Source organism: Pithys albifrons, chromosome 5, assembly GCF_047495875.1.
Source record: "Pithys albifrons albifrons isolate INPA30051 chromosome 5, PitAlb_v1, whole genome shotgun sequence".
Classification (NCBI taxonomy): Eukaryota; Metazoa; Chordata; class Aves; order Passeriformes; family Thamnophilidae; genus Pithys; species Pithys albifrons.
In genome coordinates this window covers 2,973,829-2,990,096 of record NC_092462.1, presented here as the reverse complement: position 1 = coordinate 2,990,096, position 16,268 = coordinate 2,973,829, and the positions used below count along the sequence as shown (strand labels likewise).

At 48.7% G+C, this 16,268-nt stretch overlaps 1 protein-coding gene across 1 annotated transcript in view; it reads left to right on the top strand.

Moving 5' to 3' along the window:
• The first annotated feature begins 8,618 nt into the window (after positions 1 to 8,618).
• Positions 8,619 to 16,268, top strand: part of NDST4 (N-deacetylase and N-sulfotransferase 4) — a 52,535-nt gene continuing 44,885 nt past the window's right edge. The window contains exon 1 of the mRNA XM_071555462.1: positions 8,619 to 9,297. The gene's annotated coding sequence lies outside the window, so the exon portion shown is untranslated. The remainder of the gene's footprint in view (positions 9,298 to 16,268) is intronic.

The window sequence follows — 16,268 nt, the reverse complement described above, 5'->3', positions numbered from 1 at the left end:
ACTCTCTGATTCTGGACTCATTTAGCAAATAAGGAGTAAATAAATGAGGAGGAAGGAAAGGGAGAGGTTTCAGACACTGGGAAGTTCTCCCTGCCATGACTGAATACTGGAGGTTCCAGCTGCCCAGAGGTCACGGGTCTGTCTGCCAACACCAGGGCTGAGCCCAGGGCACTGGGGTGCAACTCTGTGTGAGATGTCAGGCCTGAACCAGCCCTGAATAGGACAGAAATGACACTTGCAAAGCAAATATTTATTAAGCTCCTTCTTCCTCATCCCCCCTTTAGGTAGTCTGTGTGACCAGAAAATCATGTCATTCTGGAAAGCCTCAGAGAAATTCATCAGAGTTCATTTTAATTGTTCTTTTGGATCTAATGTGTGTGTTCTTCTACCTACCAGTATAGAGGGTTGTTCAAAAATATTAATTTTCCCTGCTCTGTTTATAGAACCTGGAAATGTTTAGTTATTTAACCAGTGTTAAACAATATGCCTGTTGAGAACATACAAACACTCAAATCCCAGAAATGGTTATACATAAATATTCCACTGCTATACTATGGTAGATAAGGATAATATAAATTGAGAGATACAAATGCAACAAAGTGTCATCAACTCACTTCTAAATAACCACTGAACTGCAAATGAATGGGATGTGAACACCCCAGAAGGGCAGAAACACCCTCTGCCAAACATGGCCTTAGCTCAGAGCTGAACATTGGCATTCACAGGGCACAGAGCCCTCCATAAACTGCACAGGCCCTGCAGTTCTTCTCCCCCATTCCATCTGCCTGTTTGTGGAGCCTGACTGGCACAGCCAGCCACAACCTGCTCTTTCCCTCTCTTCCCAGATCCCTGAAGCAGTGGAGCTCAGGAAATGAGGCACATGGCCCCAGAGAGGAGGAGCTGCTGCCAGCACAGACTGGCCCAGCAGCACCAGCAGAGCCCCTGGAGCTGCATCTGGACCCCAGGTGGGCACCAGGTATGAGACCTGGATCAGAAACCTAATTCAGAGTAAAGAAACCAAACCCAAAAGCATTTCTGTGCCAGAATAGTTGATAGCCCATATTGGAGTTCTGGACAAAGATTCATTTCTTTATTTCACTCCTCACTGTATCTCTGGGCTGTCTCCAAACCACCTGTTGGGAACAGGACTGATCTGGGCATCTCTCATTATAAAAGAAAGGTATTTTTGGACCTGAGTCACCATCCCTACTCTCTGCAGTCACTTCTCACACAACAATCTGGATTCATCCTGCACTTCCTGCCCATCCCCAGGGGGATCATACCAGGTACTAAAACACACTTGCTGTCCTCCTTTGTTCTGCTGGGGTTCTCTGACAGATGCAAAGAGGATTCTCATCCCTGTAGGGGCAGAGCAACACATGCCATGGGCAGAACAACTCCTGTTTCTGTTCCTGCTGGTTGCTTTTCTTTCCTACTCCACAAAGATTTCCAAGATGACAGCAAAGAGAAACTACTGTGAGTGTCCCCAAACCACTCATGTTGGTGAACAGTGAAACCATCAGAGCCACAGATTGGAGCCTCCCTGAGTGAACCCCAGGGCTCAGCACAGCATTTCCAGTGGGGCTGGTCATTGGTGTCACTGCTGGAGTGGAGATTAACAGAGAAACACACCTTGGGTGAGGTACTGCAGCCAAAGTCTGGGAACTGATCTCCTGGGAAAATCTGGGAACTGATCTGGGAACTGATCTCCTGGGAAAATCTGGGAACTGATCTGGGAACTGATCTCCTGGAAAAATCTGGGAACTGATCTCCTGAGCCTTAATCAGTCACCTCCACTCCAGCTGAATTATTTCAGGATATTGGCAAATAACTTTCCTTCCAATCAATGTTACTGTCATTGCCTGAAGCTCTGGGGACACCAATGCTTTTGAACTGTAGCCATGGAACTCTGAGGCTCCCACTCCTCCAAAAGGGGAAGGTGCCTCTCTGCAATCACTCCAGACAGACTCAGACCCTCTTACCCTCTCTCCTGTCCAGCACAGACAATGGGAACAGCTAATCCTGATGCCCCCCTGCAGCACTGCTCAGGAAGCAGGGCAATAAATACAGGGGGAATTCAGGATAGGAGGTTATTTTAAAGGAGCAGGATCTTCCCATGCTGCAGCTCCCAGGAGGCTGGGAGGGATTGGAGTGCAGAGCCTCGTGCTGACAGCACAGCAGAACCAGAGGGGCACAGAAGTAACTGAAGGCATTATGGTCAGTCCAGCCATGCATCCCACAGGACAGACACACCAGACACAACCAGAAATGCAGGTGGTTTCACTGTGCCCAGACACATCTCTCTGCAAACCCTGTTCCAGCACTGACTCCTGTCCTTTCCTTATGGGTTTGTTCAAGCAGCTTTGCCAAAGGAGAGCACTTGCTGTGGCTCAGTGGCTGAGCAGAGCATTGTAAGCCAAGATGTATCATTTCCCCCCTACAGCCCAAAATTAGGTAATCTACAGAATTAATTTCCTTCACCTTTAACGAGGCTGTTACGTGGCTTGCTGTGCATTATTGAGTGTATTAGTCACAGCCTGACTGAAGGGAAATGCAGCACCAAATTTATTGTAGCAGCAATTTCCCTTAAAGTACATCAAGGCAGATGGGTTGGCAGAGCCCTGGCACGTGGCTGAAAACGATCCTTGATACGACATTGCCCTCTATGGGAGCCCAAGGTGTAACAGATTGGAAATGCACACACTGCTCTTCTTCTGTCCTGTTCATTTTGTTGGGTATAAATCCTTCTTTCCTAAACACTTCTCTTTTTAGCATCAAAGCTTTATGCCACCAGGCAAAGCCAAGCTCCCATCCTCTCATCATTCAGGCCATTTCTTTTGAGCCTTCCTTTCCCATTGTAGCAAACACATCTATTATTGCTGTTCAGCTTTTCTGTGATCATTTCAGCTCCCAGAGCCCCAGCTCCAGCAGTGCTGCCTTTCTGCAGTGTTAAAAACAGCAAACAAACAAACCAAACCCAAATGCACTGGTGGGAACAGGTAAATAACACCTTGGGTACTATTTCTAAGTGCACAGAAGCCTTCAGAGAGCAAAGAGGCAACTCCAAAATGTCATCACAGATAGAAACAGATATTTCCAAACGTGACCTGCTGAGCTTGAGTGCTGTGGGTAAAGAAGGGATGAGCAGGATAATGGAGTATAATGGTCAGATTGCAAGAGCTTATTCACTTGGAGTGCTCTCACCCTTGATTACCCCAAGCATGGTTTTCTTTGACCAGTTTAATTAAGTCACCTTGATTTTCTTCCCATGAGAACAGTCTATTTTTTAAAGAAATCTCAGTCCAAAGCTGATTGAAGAGCAATAATCAGTGGACATTGTTCACACTGAGCTGTATTGCATATTCAGAGAAAGGCCCAACATTCCTTGGGCTGCCATCCTCATATTTCAAGAGCAGCACTTGAAGTGTGTGAGCAATTCCTGCCTCAGGAAAAGGGAATCAATAGCAGTTGGATGTGAAAAGCATTTCTTTAGCTTATTAACTCTGTTCTAACAGATGCTGCAGATTCCACCTGTCTAAACAAAGTAAACCTAATTCAGCTCAATGTAAATAGAACATCATGATCTTGATGGCCTTTGTCAGACTACAACATTTTCAAGTCTTTGGGGCTGCCTTTGGTTGAACTCAGGTCTGTGTGGGTTTGGGTTTTTTAATTTTGAGACACTGCATAGTTACATCAGTCTAAAAATGGGCCTCAGGGCATAGCTCCATTTCCCATTTGACTGTGCTGTGACACCTTCCATGGTTTGGGGTGACTTATGGAAAGTTTTGTGGCCCCCAAGAGAAATACCATTCCCAGTGTACCAGCCTAGGAAATCAATTTTCTTAACAGAGGGAAACCCAAGTCCCTGGAAGCCCCACAGAGCTGCCTCAGAGCAGGGGGGGTTGGCAAAGGAGATGGGCAGGGAACAGGAATTGATTTCCAAAGGCTTCGTTCCACACCAGGAATTCCCACCCCAGCTGGAGCATCAGCACGAGGAGCCTCCTACAGCACCAGATACAGCAGGAAACAAATGGTAATGGCATGATCTAAAATTAAACAGATTGCCAAGAGCTGAAACAAACCACTCTGTGCAACAGGACCCATTTATTACAGTAATGCTACAGTGCCATTTGAGGGTGGGTTAGTAATGGATTTTTCACTTGGAGGTTGTTTTAAGTTATAAATTATGGTATATAAAAAAGATTCACTTGTGAGAGCTAACCTAGGAAAAAAGTCATCCTTAGAATGCAATGGAAGTTTGATATCAAGATCACAGGGACACAAAAGTAAAAGGAGAAAGATAAATGCTCTTTGTAGTTTCTCCTTTGAAACCCATCCTTCCTGGTTTCACCCTTTATTCAGAATGGATTAGAGTATTTAAAGAGCCTCTGTAGACATGTTAGAGGGGACTCCCATTGGAGCTTGGGTCTAATTAAGCTCCTTTACCAATCATTCCCCAGTTTGACTAACTCAAAAATTAAAAAAAAATCACTTAATACATTGACCCAAGAGTTCAAGCTCCTTTAGTTTCAATAATCAAAGAAGAAATGCTTAGTTTAAAGACCTGTGTGCTATTGCTTTGCTGTATGGGTGAGTCCTTTGGGATAACTGCTGTGGCAGCAGCTGGTTTGCCTTCCTGTTGGGGAGCAGCCCCTCCCTCTGCACATCTGCCCAGCCCTGCTGCAGCCCCACTGTCTGTGCTGTGCTCTGGCATGGGCTGGGACCTGCTGGAGCCCCAGGGGAGGGACCTGAAGGACTGACTGACCCATTGGGAAACAGCACCCTGCAGGACACGGCCCATTGCTCTGTCCTTAGAAAGCCCCAAAGCTCAGAGGAGCAGCTGGCACGGGACAGAGGGTGGCACGGGACAGAGGGTGGCACGGGACAGAGGGTGGCACGGGACAGAGGGTGGCACAGCTGGCACGGGACAGTGGGTGGCACAGCTGGCACACACTGTCAGGTGTCACAGGGGCACACACAAATCACAAAGGGACTGAGCAGGACATGAACCATCTCTGGTGCTTCAGGCTCTCCTGCTACATCCAAGTGTGGCCTGGAAAAAGCTCCTCTCTTTCCAAGCTCCAGCCCTACCCCCACTCACTGCCCAAGAGCTCCCTGCTGACCTCAGGCCCGAGCTGGACCCAGGAAGGATTCTGTAAGGAAAACTGTGGGACAGAGCCCACAGGCTCTATGGATACACAAGGCAGGCATCTCTCACCAAACAGGAACCCTTGTCTCAGTGTCACTCAGGAACTGGTGACACAGGTCAGGCTGTGGATTAGGCACAAACTCATTTTTTCCTTTGATGGATCTCAGTAGCAGCTCTTGGAAGGCAACAGTTTGTATTTCTATAGTTGAGTGAGCACTTCAGACATAAACCAGTGATGTAATTAGAGAGATGTGGAGCAGCCCTAATGCTGGGTGTTAATAAATGTGTGTTGGTTTAACAGATATTTCAACAGCAGTTCATGTCAGCACCTCTCAAACTGACACACCCCAAGCCTTCCAGCAGCAAAGCCACAGCAGGATATCAGTTACCCTACAAAAATAAAATCATAAGATAAAGGTCATTGCAGAGCTGGTGTGCACTGACCTGCCTTGGTCTCTACAAGTGTGTCCAGCTGTAAACAGGGGAGGAGAAGAGAAGCTGAATTAGAGACTGTGCAGCTGGACAGAGGCAGCATCAGGGAATTCAGTTCATTTCTCCTTTTTGTTTTTATTTTCCTTTGGCCTGTGCAGCATTTGTGCTGCTGGTGGTGTGGCAAACCAGCACCTCGTGCCAAGGGCACTGCCAGCAGCACATTCCCCCTGGCACCTGGGAATGGGAACAGCCTGTGCCAGGGCAGGCCTGGCAGCAGGAGACACCAATGCCCTGACTGAGTTGTGGTGCCTGAATCTCAGCTCCAAGTGTGTCTGTATTTCACCCCTCCATTTCTGAGGATGTTAAACCTCCAACAAATTCTGAGTTAGAGCCAAAACATTCAGATTAAAACCCCAATGACTTATTGAGACATCAAGAAAACCAAACAGATTTCTCTTAATGAAATAGATGAATAGAACAAAAAATCCCAAACCAAACCCCATTCTCATTTGCCTTTATGTTTTCTGCACTTTTGATGTGAGTGTAATTAAGTTCTGCATATCTCAAGGAGCTGCTGGAGAATTAAGTCTAACCTACATCTCTTCCAAGCTGTCACAGTTGCTCTGAAATCAGTGGCTGTTTTGACAAGTTACACCATCTGAGGCCCTGCTCTGTGTGTTTAATAAAAGCCACTGCTGCTTCCTTACAGACAAGCTCAGAAGAAGCTCAAGAAAAAGCTGGTCCTTGCAGGAATAGTCATTTTGTGTTCTTGTAAACTCATTATGCACTTCTGTGTCAAAAGCCTTCTTTCTTTCAACAAAACCCACAAATCTGCCTTTAGCAGAAAAAGACAGTTCTATGTAATGTAGTGAATTGAATTTTGAAGTGCTCTGAGGTGGTTTTGAAGAGGAGAAGTTGGGAGGTCCCTTTCACAGTGTCATCAGAACTGAAACAACAGGAGAGAGAACTGGGGGCAGTCAGAGATCACAGAAGCTCCACATGAGAACAACAGAACATCAATCCAAACATTCCCAAGTTTTTACATATTCTAGAAGGGTGGACCCATGTATTGCATGTACTCATTTCTGAGAGGATTTGCTGTTGTTTCTGCTGTTCTAGTTTTCTTTCTTGCACATTTTTCTCTAAAGCAGAGCATGGGAATTAGATCATGACCAGGACATTGTAGGTAACTCAAGTGCATTGTCACCAAGCAAGAAGAGTTCCATTTTCTCTACTGCTCAAGGAGAGCGAAGTGAAAACTCCACCTGTGCTCTTTTCCCCAAGGCTTGGTGTGCTCTCTCTGTTCCACAGGGTCAGAGCAATCCTGCCACCTGATTCCCACACATTTCCCAGAAGGACAGACCCTGGCACAGCCATTCTCCTGATCCTCCACTCCCAATGAACCCCTGGCAAAGCCAACAGACACCACAGCAGTGCCAGTCACAGCCTGGCTCAGCCTCAAGCCAAGGATTTCAGGGCAGGGACTGACTCCACACCTCAATTAACACACACTCTCAGCAGGGTGTGGAACCCCTTGGCACTGCCTGCCCTGGCAACATCTGCAGCAGCAGCTCCCAAGGGCAGAGCTCTGCTCCCACCACATCTGGGGCAGCACAGCTGTCCTGCAGCCAACCCTCCTGCTCACAGGGTCCCTCTGGTGCTCCATGTGCACCCAGGATGGGAGCACAGCTGCTCCCACCACATCTGGGGCAGCACAGCTGTCCTACAGCCCAACCCTCCTGCTCACAGGGTCCCTCTGGTGCTCCATGTGCACCCAGGATGGGAGCACAGCTGCTCCCACCACATCTGGGGCAGCACAGCTGTCCTGCAGCCCAACCCTCCTGCTCACAGGGTCCCTCTGGTGCTCCATGTGCACCCAGGAGCCCAGGATGTGCCAGTTCACAGCCTGACTGAAGTTCTGATGTTCACACCTCATCCAAGGAGGCACCTGCTCCCCTCCCACTGCAGTGGGAACCTCACACCAACATCCACAGCAGCCTCGGGGAAACAAATCCCAAATCCAGTGCCAGTCACAGGCAGAAGGCATTTCTAAAAGACCTCAGCGAGTGCTTTGTAATTAGAAATTGCAGGAAATGGCTCAGACATCCTTTGAATTCTGATTTTCCCTCTATTTCTAATTTAGGCAGAAGGAATCAATTAGTCTCCAGTTAGGAATATCCACCATCTTTGAAACTCGGATATTCAGAGAGCAAAGAGCTCTTTGTGTGGAAGGGCCCAGCTGAAGGATGGAAAAGGCAAACTGCACAGAACACCATTTATTTACACTGCTTTGGAAACACAAAAGGTTGAGCTGACCCTCCTCTGATTCCAATCTGAGTTTACAGCATCATTCATCATCTCAGAACGGGTTTGTTCCAGTCTCCTTGAACAAAACTATTTTCTCCTGGCAGTTGCTGCACAGAACTGGCTGGATTTCAATTCCAAGGTGTATTGAACAAAGAACAGGTTTGGAGTGAAAGGTGTCAAGCTGGCAAAAATTGAAAATTAGATTGGAATAAAATCTAATTCTTTTAACATAGAAAGTGTTTAGTTTCACCTCTGTAACATAATTTGCAGTCACACAGCAATCATGTTTCTTGGCTGTGCAGGCAGGTTTCATCTCTAGCTGGAGGAGATAAAGGCTTTTAATAAGAAATTATGCAACAAATAGATGGAACTTGTGTCACATCCAGCAAGAAAATACTTGGCACCTCTGAGCACCGAATATTTGTTGGTCTCAGGGACATCATTTGTAACCCACTCACTGAGTGACCTCTGCTTGATCTCGGTCATGCACTAAACGCACCTTTTGTTGTACCAGGTGATCTTATCAGTGACCTAACGAGAGTAGGAACCAAAGAGTCTTCCAGCACTGGGGTTTTGTTGAGCCTCCTTTGGCACCGGGAGATGGTGGGGGGCAACTGCGGCTCGAGCATCCTCCTGTCAGAAATAAATGACTGTTTCAACTTCTCCTTTCCCCCAGGCTTTCGCTTGCAGACTCCAGGCGGAAAACCAGGAGCTGGCCGTGGCATTCCCTCCCCGTGGCATTCGGGGCGGGCAGGAGGGAGGTGGTCCGACCGCACAGTGACAGATGATGCAGATCCTGGCGGAGCATCCAGTCGATCCCGGCGGCGGGAGAGGGATGCAGCTCCTCTCCGAATGAGCCTCCCCCGCCGCGTCCCCGCGGGCAGCATCGCCCCTCGGGCTGGGATGAAGCGGAGCGGCTCCGAGCCCTTGGAAGGCTGCGGGAATCGTCCGCTCCTGCCCATCCCGGCGCTGCGGAGCCGCCCCGAGCCTGCCGTGGATCCGAGGGACGGCGAGGCCGAGCCCGCGGGCGGGAGCGCAGCGGCAGCGGCGCCGGGAGCGGCCGGAGCGGGTCATGGAATAGTTCTCGCTGCCCTCCCGCCGCAGCCCGGGCGCTCCCCGCCGTAATTCCCGTGCCCGAGGGGAGGCTGCATTCGGAACGGGGTGCGGAGCAGAGGTGCCAGTCGTTCCAGCGGGCTGCTCGCTCTGGGAAGGACAGGCCGGGTATAAATGGGATGTGACGGTGCCGGCAGAGCTGTCACCGCGGCTGAGCAAGAGGAGCCTGCCTGGGATGGGCTCAGATCGCTGCTGTCCATTGGGAACTCCGCCTGGCTTACCGGGAGCCACGGGAAGAGACTGGAATAGCAGACGCTCTTTCCTGCACGCCGACAAGAGGAATTCTTCTCTAGGTAAGCTCTTGTTCAGCTTCTGAGCCTGAACCTCTGGGGATATATTGGTGCAGCTACACAGGCAGTGCCTGCTCAGAGACCAGCACACGGTGCTGAGCAGGGACAAATATCCACACAGTGTCCAACCATTTGCCTCGACCCTGTGCAGAGTGAGCACTTCAGAAAGCTGCCAGAGCCTGGCACACAGGGATTATCCCAAAGTTTGGGATAGTCTTTGCCACCTTTGCATCCAAGTGCCCTCCATGTGCAACCTCTGAAGGGAAACTTGTCTGCCAAAATCTGTGAAAGATCACAGAAGGGAGAGCATGGGAAGGTATGTGAGGGGGAAAGAAGAGGTTGCAGTTCTTCCTTAGTCCACTCCATATCCTTTGCTTTTATGTGCTACCACCGAGCAAAGTTGGGCAGAACTGCTGGATTAAAATGACAAAGTGAAAGCTCAGATATACATTAAACATGCATTGCTTAAAGTAGGAGGAATTGTAGTGTGAGGGAGCCCAGACCTACAGCTCTGCTCCCTGGCAGCACTTGGATACCAAACTGTCAGCAACATTTTTGTTTTAAACAGCATGGTCCTTCCCAGTGTGGAAGCAAGGGTTGCTTCAGGTAGGGAGAGGTCAACTGCAGAAACCAGTGGGGCTCTTCAGACCCTGCCCAGTCAGAGCCCAGCACAGCCCAGCGTTTCTGTGCCACAGCTGGCACAGCAGCTCCCAGTCACTGCTGCTGGGAATGAGCACCCACAGGACAAGAGCTCAGAGGGGAGTGAGTCTGTTCCTGCCAGCACTGCTCTAGTGTGAGCACACACACCTACAGAAACACACACTCAACAAGTTCTCTTTTCCCCAGGGCATTTACTATGGCATTCTTCACCAACTCCTGCAGCTCTCCATCACCTTGTGTGAACTCTCCCTCCCTGTGAATAGAAGCTGCAGAACCTGGCCTGCCCCATACAGCAGCCCACTCTGCCTTTTCTAGCTCTGAAGGTTACCCGACAAAAATACAAAGTCATTTTAACCCCATTTCTTCAGTTGTTTAATTAAGACCCTCCTGCTACAAGATGTTCAGCTTGTGAAGAGCAGCACAGTCTCCTTGTTCACAAAGTGTCACTGGTTGCCACATTTCCAGGTGCTTCCCTGCCCTGCCCCATGTGCCCGGGCACTGCCCTCACACACCTCACCCCCCAGGCTGCTCTGGCTGAGCTGCTCTCAGGGAGAGGGCTGGGCATGGGCTGTGAAATGCCAAGCTGCTTTTCACTAAGAAACTGCCTGGCTTCCAGTTTGCTTTTCAATCTTATCAATTCAGATAACATGATCCCCCCAATGAGATTAGATGCTGCTCATGGCATTGCTCTCTGCACAAGTTTAAGGCTGTGTATTGGTTTTTGTGCCATTTCCTCAGAATAAGGCCATTTTTTTGAGTCATAATAGATGCCTAATGCCTGAAAGCCTCAGCAATGAAAGCAGGAGTATGTTAACACCTTGCTGACACCATTCTCTTCTGTGGGGCTGCAGAAATGCTCCTCTGACTTCCCTTTTATTGGAGTAAATCAAATCCAAAGGGTTAAACTGAAGCAGAACTCTTGAAGTGACTGACCACTCACACACACACATAAATGATGCCCCTACATGTAATTCCATCTCAGTCTGAACACCCTGGTAACTCACACTATCAAGTTCTGCAAGTCCTTTTACAACCTGATGGCTGTTTAGAGGTTGGAGATCTGCTCTATCACTCCTTGTAATGGCAATGATCAAACTCAGCATTGCAGGAACCACGAGCTCCTCTGGAGTGTAACTGTCATTCAGGACAAGTAGAAGGAAAATGTGCCCATAGTAAAGATGGGGTTTTTAAGGTTTACAGGACAGGAATTATCCCAGCAGTCTAATGAGATACTGTAAGGAAAATGTGTCCATATATTGCAAACCCCTGGCAATACTGAGCAAAGGAAATGCTGATGAGTTACTATTAGTTTGGACTAGGAGTTTTCAGTGAGATAGAAAAATTCATTTCACTTTATGCCCCCAGAAAAAGATTTGTTTCTCATTTTTCCACAAGCAATAAGAGAAAGGCTATCATGGTTCTTTACCAAAAAAGAAGGTAATTTCTGTTTCAAATCTTTCTGCTTTAGTCCACAAACAGCTTTGATCTGATTGCCTCTGTGGCCACGGGGCTGGCTGAGTTTCAGCTGCACACACGCCCTGATGTTGCTCCCACCAGGGGTTTGCTTTGCAAAGCTTCCCAATCCCAGCACCACAGAAGGGTTTGGGTTGGGAGGGACCTTAGAGACCATCTGGTTCCAACCCCCCTGTCATGGACAGGGACACTTTCTCCAGCCCACAGGAGCATCCAAGGAACTGCTTCCCATCCCCACAAACCTGGTTATTCTGAGCAAAGCAAAGCCTGGGCTGAGAGCAGCAAAGCTCTGCCAGCTGGGGCTGGGTGGCTGAGGGAAAGGGTCCCCTGGGATTGTGCAGGAAGCTGCCATGGCCCAGCATGGAGAGTCACTCAGAACAGGGCACTGAGCTTAAGGTGGGCCAAGGGCTCTGCACACTTGGCAGGTGAGGGAGCCTGGGCTGGAAAGCACTGGCAAGTGTGAAGGGGTGCAGGGTAGGGTGGCAGTGCAGCAGGTCCCAGCAGGCCTGGGATGCAGCTGAGGACATTTGAGCAGGCTGAGGGGCTGCACTGTGGGACAGGGAGGGTCTGTGTGCTGGGAATTGCACAGGGCATCAACTCCAAGTGTCCTCTCTCACATTTTGGGATAGGCTGGAGAGTGCTCATGTCACAGCAACAACTCTCCTTCTCCTACTGAGATGTTAAAGCCAAGCACCTCATGAAGGTAATCCACTCAGAAGAGTCTTAGACAGAAATACAGAATTAATTCTCCATCTGTGTCAACATTTAAATTAGAAAAATTGGGCTATTAAAAGAATTGGGTGCTGGAAGAACATGAAAATCATTCACGTCAATCCAGAACACTCATTACAACTACTGTCAGGAGTAGTTACAATGGAATCACAGATCCTTCTGAAATCAGCAGTTGCTATAGAAAACTAATAACATTTCACCCAAGCAGTGATGCCCCCAGAATCACATGGCAACAGCACAGCAGTGCAGAAACCATGGCAGTGTCTGCTGAGGAAAACTCCCTGGCACCACAAGTCATGTGTGGCCAGGAGTGACAAACTCAGCTCCAAAAGGAGCAGAGAAGTGTTTAAACCTCTTGGCTTCCCTCTGGCTCCAGGAGGGGTCACAGCTGCCCTCCCTCCTCTGCTGTGGGGAGGGTTTCCCAGAGCAGAGCAAACACTCAGAGAACCCAGGGCAGGGTGGGCTCCTCTCACCAGGAAGGAAGCCCAGAGAAAGGGATTCCCTCTTACCCCTTGGAGGCTGATGGAATAGGAACTTGCTCAGCCTGGCTGGGGGAAAGCAGAGAAATGCACCCACAGCTCCAGACTCTGACTGGTGGCTGAGTCCTCCCCTCCCACACACAGATCCATCCTCAGGCACAGCAGAGGGACAAATGGGAGCTGTTCCTTCCCTGGCACAGCTCTGCACAAAGCCTGCCCTCCTGCAGTGCCATCCACAGCTCCTCATTCCAGCCCACACTCTGCCAGGCACCCCCTGACAGGAGTGCATTTAGCTCTTGGTGTATTAATAAATGTTCTCATTAATAATTAACAGTAGCTGCTGGCCATAAAAGAGGTGACTGGCTGGAAAGTTAAACCAGTCTGTCATGAAATATGCACCCACCTCTCTGTTCCACTTTCAGGGGATGTTTTATCCAACACCTTTTGCCTTGTATGGGACCACAGTTTGAAAGGAAAAGGCCAGAACTCAAGTTCCAGAGCCTCAGGGTATCCTTGAATTTGTTCTTTCTCTCTGGGATATTTGTCACCCCAGAGGAGAGGGCAGGTGGTCAGTGCTTCCCAGGGAAGGTTTTGGAAATGAGAGCAAAATTCACTGTCTGGGCTTCTGGGTGAGATACACAAATGAGACTTCCTGGTCACAATTGATTTTTAAGCTGTCATAGCTTTTTTTTTTTTAAACCAAAGCAGGGCCACCTGCCTTGCTATTCTGGCAGACCACCTGCCCTCCACCTGCCCAAACAGCTGGTGTAACAGTGGGGCATTTTATTCCTCACTGGTCAGCAGACTGTTTTCCATTTTCCTTGGCTCCACTGCTCTACCCCACACGGGTAAGGGTGGAACCAGGAGCCTGAGGGAGGGATGGAGGGATGGATGGGTCACCTGCACAAGTGCATGTTACTGGCATTTGTACCTGGCAAACCACAATTAAAGGGAATTCTGTGGTATGACAGGCAAAGCAATCCATGCACAGCCTAAAACCCCTGACACAGAGTCCCCTCAGACCTCCACCAGCCTTGGAGCAGCTCCCTGTGCCTGCCTGAACCAGCAGCACTCAGGCTGCACATCCACAGGTGGAACTGAAGGGTCTCCAAAAAGGATTTCTCCTCCAGGGAAAAATACATTCAGGCAGAAAATTCAGGTGTCTGTGTATATATTGTCTAAAATAGAACTCTGTGGATTACAACATATTGTGTCAACTCACTAGACATCCTCCTGTTGGCTTGTAAGGCCCTTCCACACACCAGAAAGCCAGGCTGGATTTCCCCTCCATGGCACAGCCAGGATGGGCACATTGGCACACTCAGGGCAGTTGTGCCCCCACCCAGGGAGGGCACAGGGACCCAGAGACACAACTAATGCCAGCCTGGCTCAGGGGCAGGATTGCAGAAACATTTTGACTACATTTGGATTATATTTCACTCCACACCCTCTCCCTTCAAATACAAGGTAATGCCCCAGTAGTTCAATAAACAGATTTTTCACCAAGAGGTTAATCAAAGCCTCTCTGCTCTATCCCAGAGCTCTGATGGTGTTGGCTCCAGTTCCAGTCTCTGAGCTCAGTGTGACTCAACAAAAAGTCTCCTGAATTCTCAAGTAGGACCCTTATCCTACCACTGGCATTTCCACACTGAACTTCATACAGACAACACACAGAACAGATCTGGTGAAAGGGAACATTTGTTTATGTTTTGAAGCACAAGAAAAACAGGATCTGTAGGTCACAGGTGACACACCAGAAATCTCCAAAGAGATCTTTCCTTTGACAAAGTGGCTTCTCTCAGAGAAACCCCACAGAACAGTGGCAGAAATAAACACAGAGGAATTTAACCAGGGTACAGAGAAAAAGAAAAAGGAAGGAAGACCTGCAAACACATTTGACTACATCACACTATGAATTTTGTACCTGCTTTCCCAAATGCACCCTTTGCAACATCCATTTGAACCAAACATGGATCATCTTAGAACATTCTATAGGGAATGTCCATGTGAAGGTAAAAAGGAGTAATATTTCCACAACACAGACAGGAAAACTGAAGTACTAGAAAAGAATCAGTGGCCTCCAAAGAGCAAATAATCATGGTGGTTGTAGAAAGAGCCAGAAATCCAAGGTGCAGCTCCCACCTCATCCTCTCACCATCAGGCATTTTGGCTCTTAATGGGCAAACCACACCCACCCAATCATTTCTGGATAAGAAGCTGAATTTGCATCAATAATCCTCCATCCAGGTGCCTCAGCCTGTCTCACCTGCAGTGCTCACACACAGCAAGGTGAGGGACAGCCTGGTGGGCACTGCAGGATTGGCAGGCCATGCTCAGCTGCTGTGCCTGCAGCAGTTTCACTGACACAGCCCCATGTGCAGCCAGAGGGGGTGCCCACCCAGAGCTCCCCTTGCCTGTGTCACAGAACTGCTCACCCTGCTGTGCTGGGACAGCCACTGCCTGCCCAGCCTGCCCTGCTGGCACCAGCCCTGGGGGCTCAGATGGGGCTCCAGCCCAAACATCTGCTCTGAGCTGAGCCTGCTGGGGCCAAACTCCACATATTGTCCCCATTTTAATACCAAATCCTCTCAGGGGTAACAAACCCTTCAGCCAGCAAGGACCAAGACTGGGAAAGGGAACTCCAGCAGAAATTACCTAAAGAATAAAGGGGAGTTGTTATAAAGAGAATTAATGTATACAGAGCTTGAAAACACTTTATGGCTCAGACTGGGGTTGAGTCAACTCAAAATAAACCTCTGCTGTGGCCACATCTGAGCCTCACCAAGAGTGCTGTGACAGGACACACAGCACAGAACGTGGTACTGGGGGAAATGCACTGGCACTGATACCAGGGTGGGCACATGTCAGTCATCTCAGATGGTGGCCAACAGTTTTTAGGTCCCATAAAAGAAATAGGAGAACACAAACTGTGGGAAACAATTAACTAGTAACACAAAAGTATAAAGAAGCAATAGTTTAGGTTCTAACAGACTATTCCAGAGCCTGTGACTGTGTCTTGTAGGCCAAGGGCCTCTTCACTAAAAAGGAAGCTTGCAAACTCTGCGTGTAAGAAACCAAAAGTCAAGTCTCAACACTCACCCACCAAATCTGCAGTCCTTGGGAAATGTTCAGAATTGAAACAGAACACCTGCAGACACTTGGATTCTAACAGAACTCTTCAAAGGTTTCTAATGTTTTCAATCCCTGCCCTTGTACCCCCCATCAAACAGGAGCACAGGCTGTGTCTGCTGCCCTGACTGGCTGTGAGGAGCTCTGGCCAGGCAGCCACTGCACTGCACAAATGTTGTGTCTCAGCTGAACTCACAACACAAATCATCCCATTGGAACTGGAGAACTAATGGACAGCCTGATCAAAGTGGAAAACAGCACCAGGATAGATGGACTGTAATAAAAGTTGTGATACAGCAGCTCACAAAGTTTTATTTGAAAAGTTAAATGGATTCAGATTGGCTTCCATTGAAGCATCAAACTATGAATTGAAGAGAGATGAAGAGCCATTAGCCAAGTGAGATGACAAGATTTGTTGCAGCAAACAGCAGAAATGCTTTGTGAGCTGCCTCGGGACAGTGAGTGGAGCCTGCTTTTATTCTCCAGCTTCATTCCAAAGGA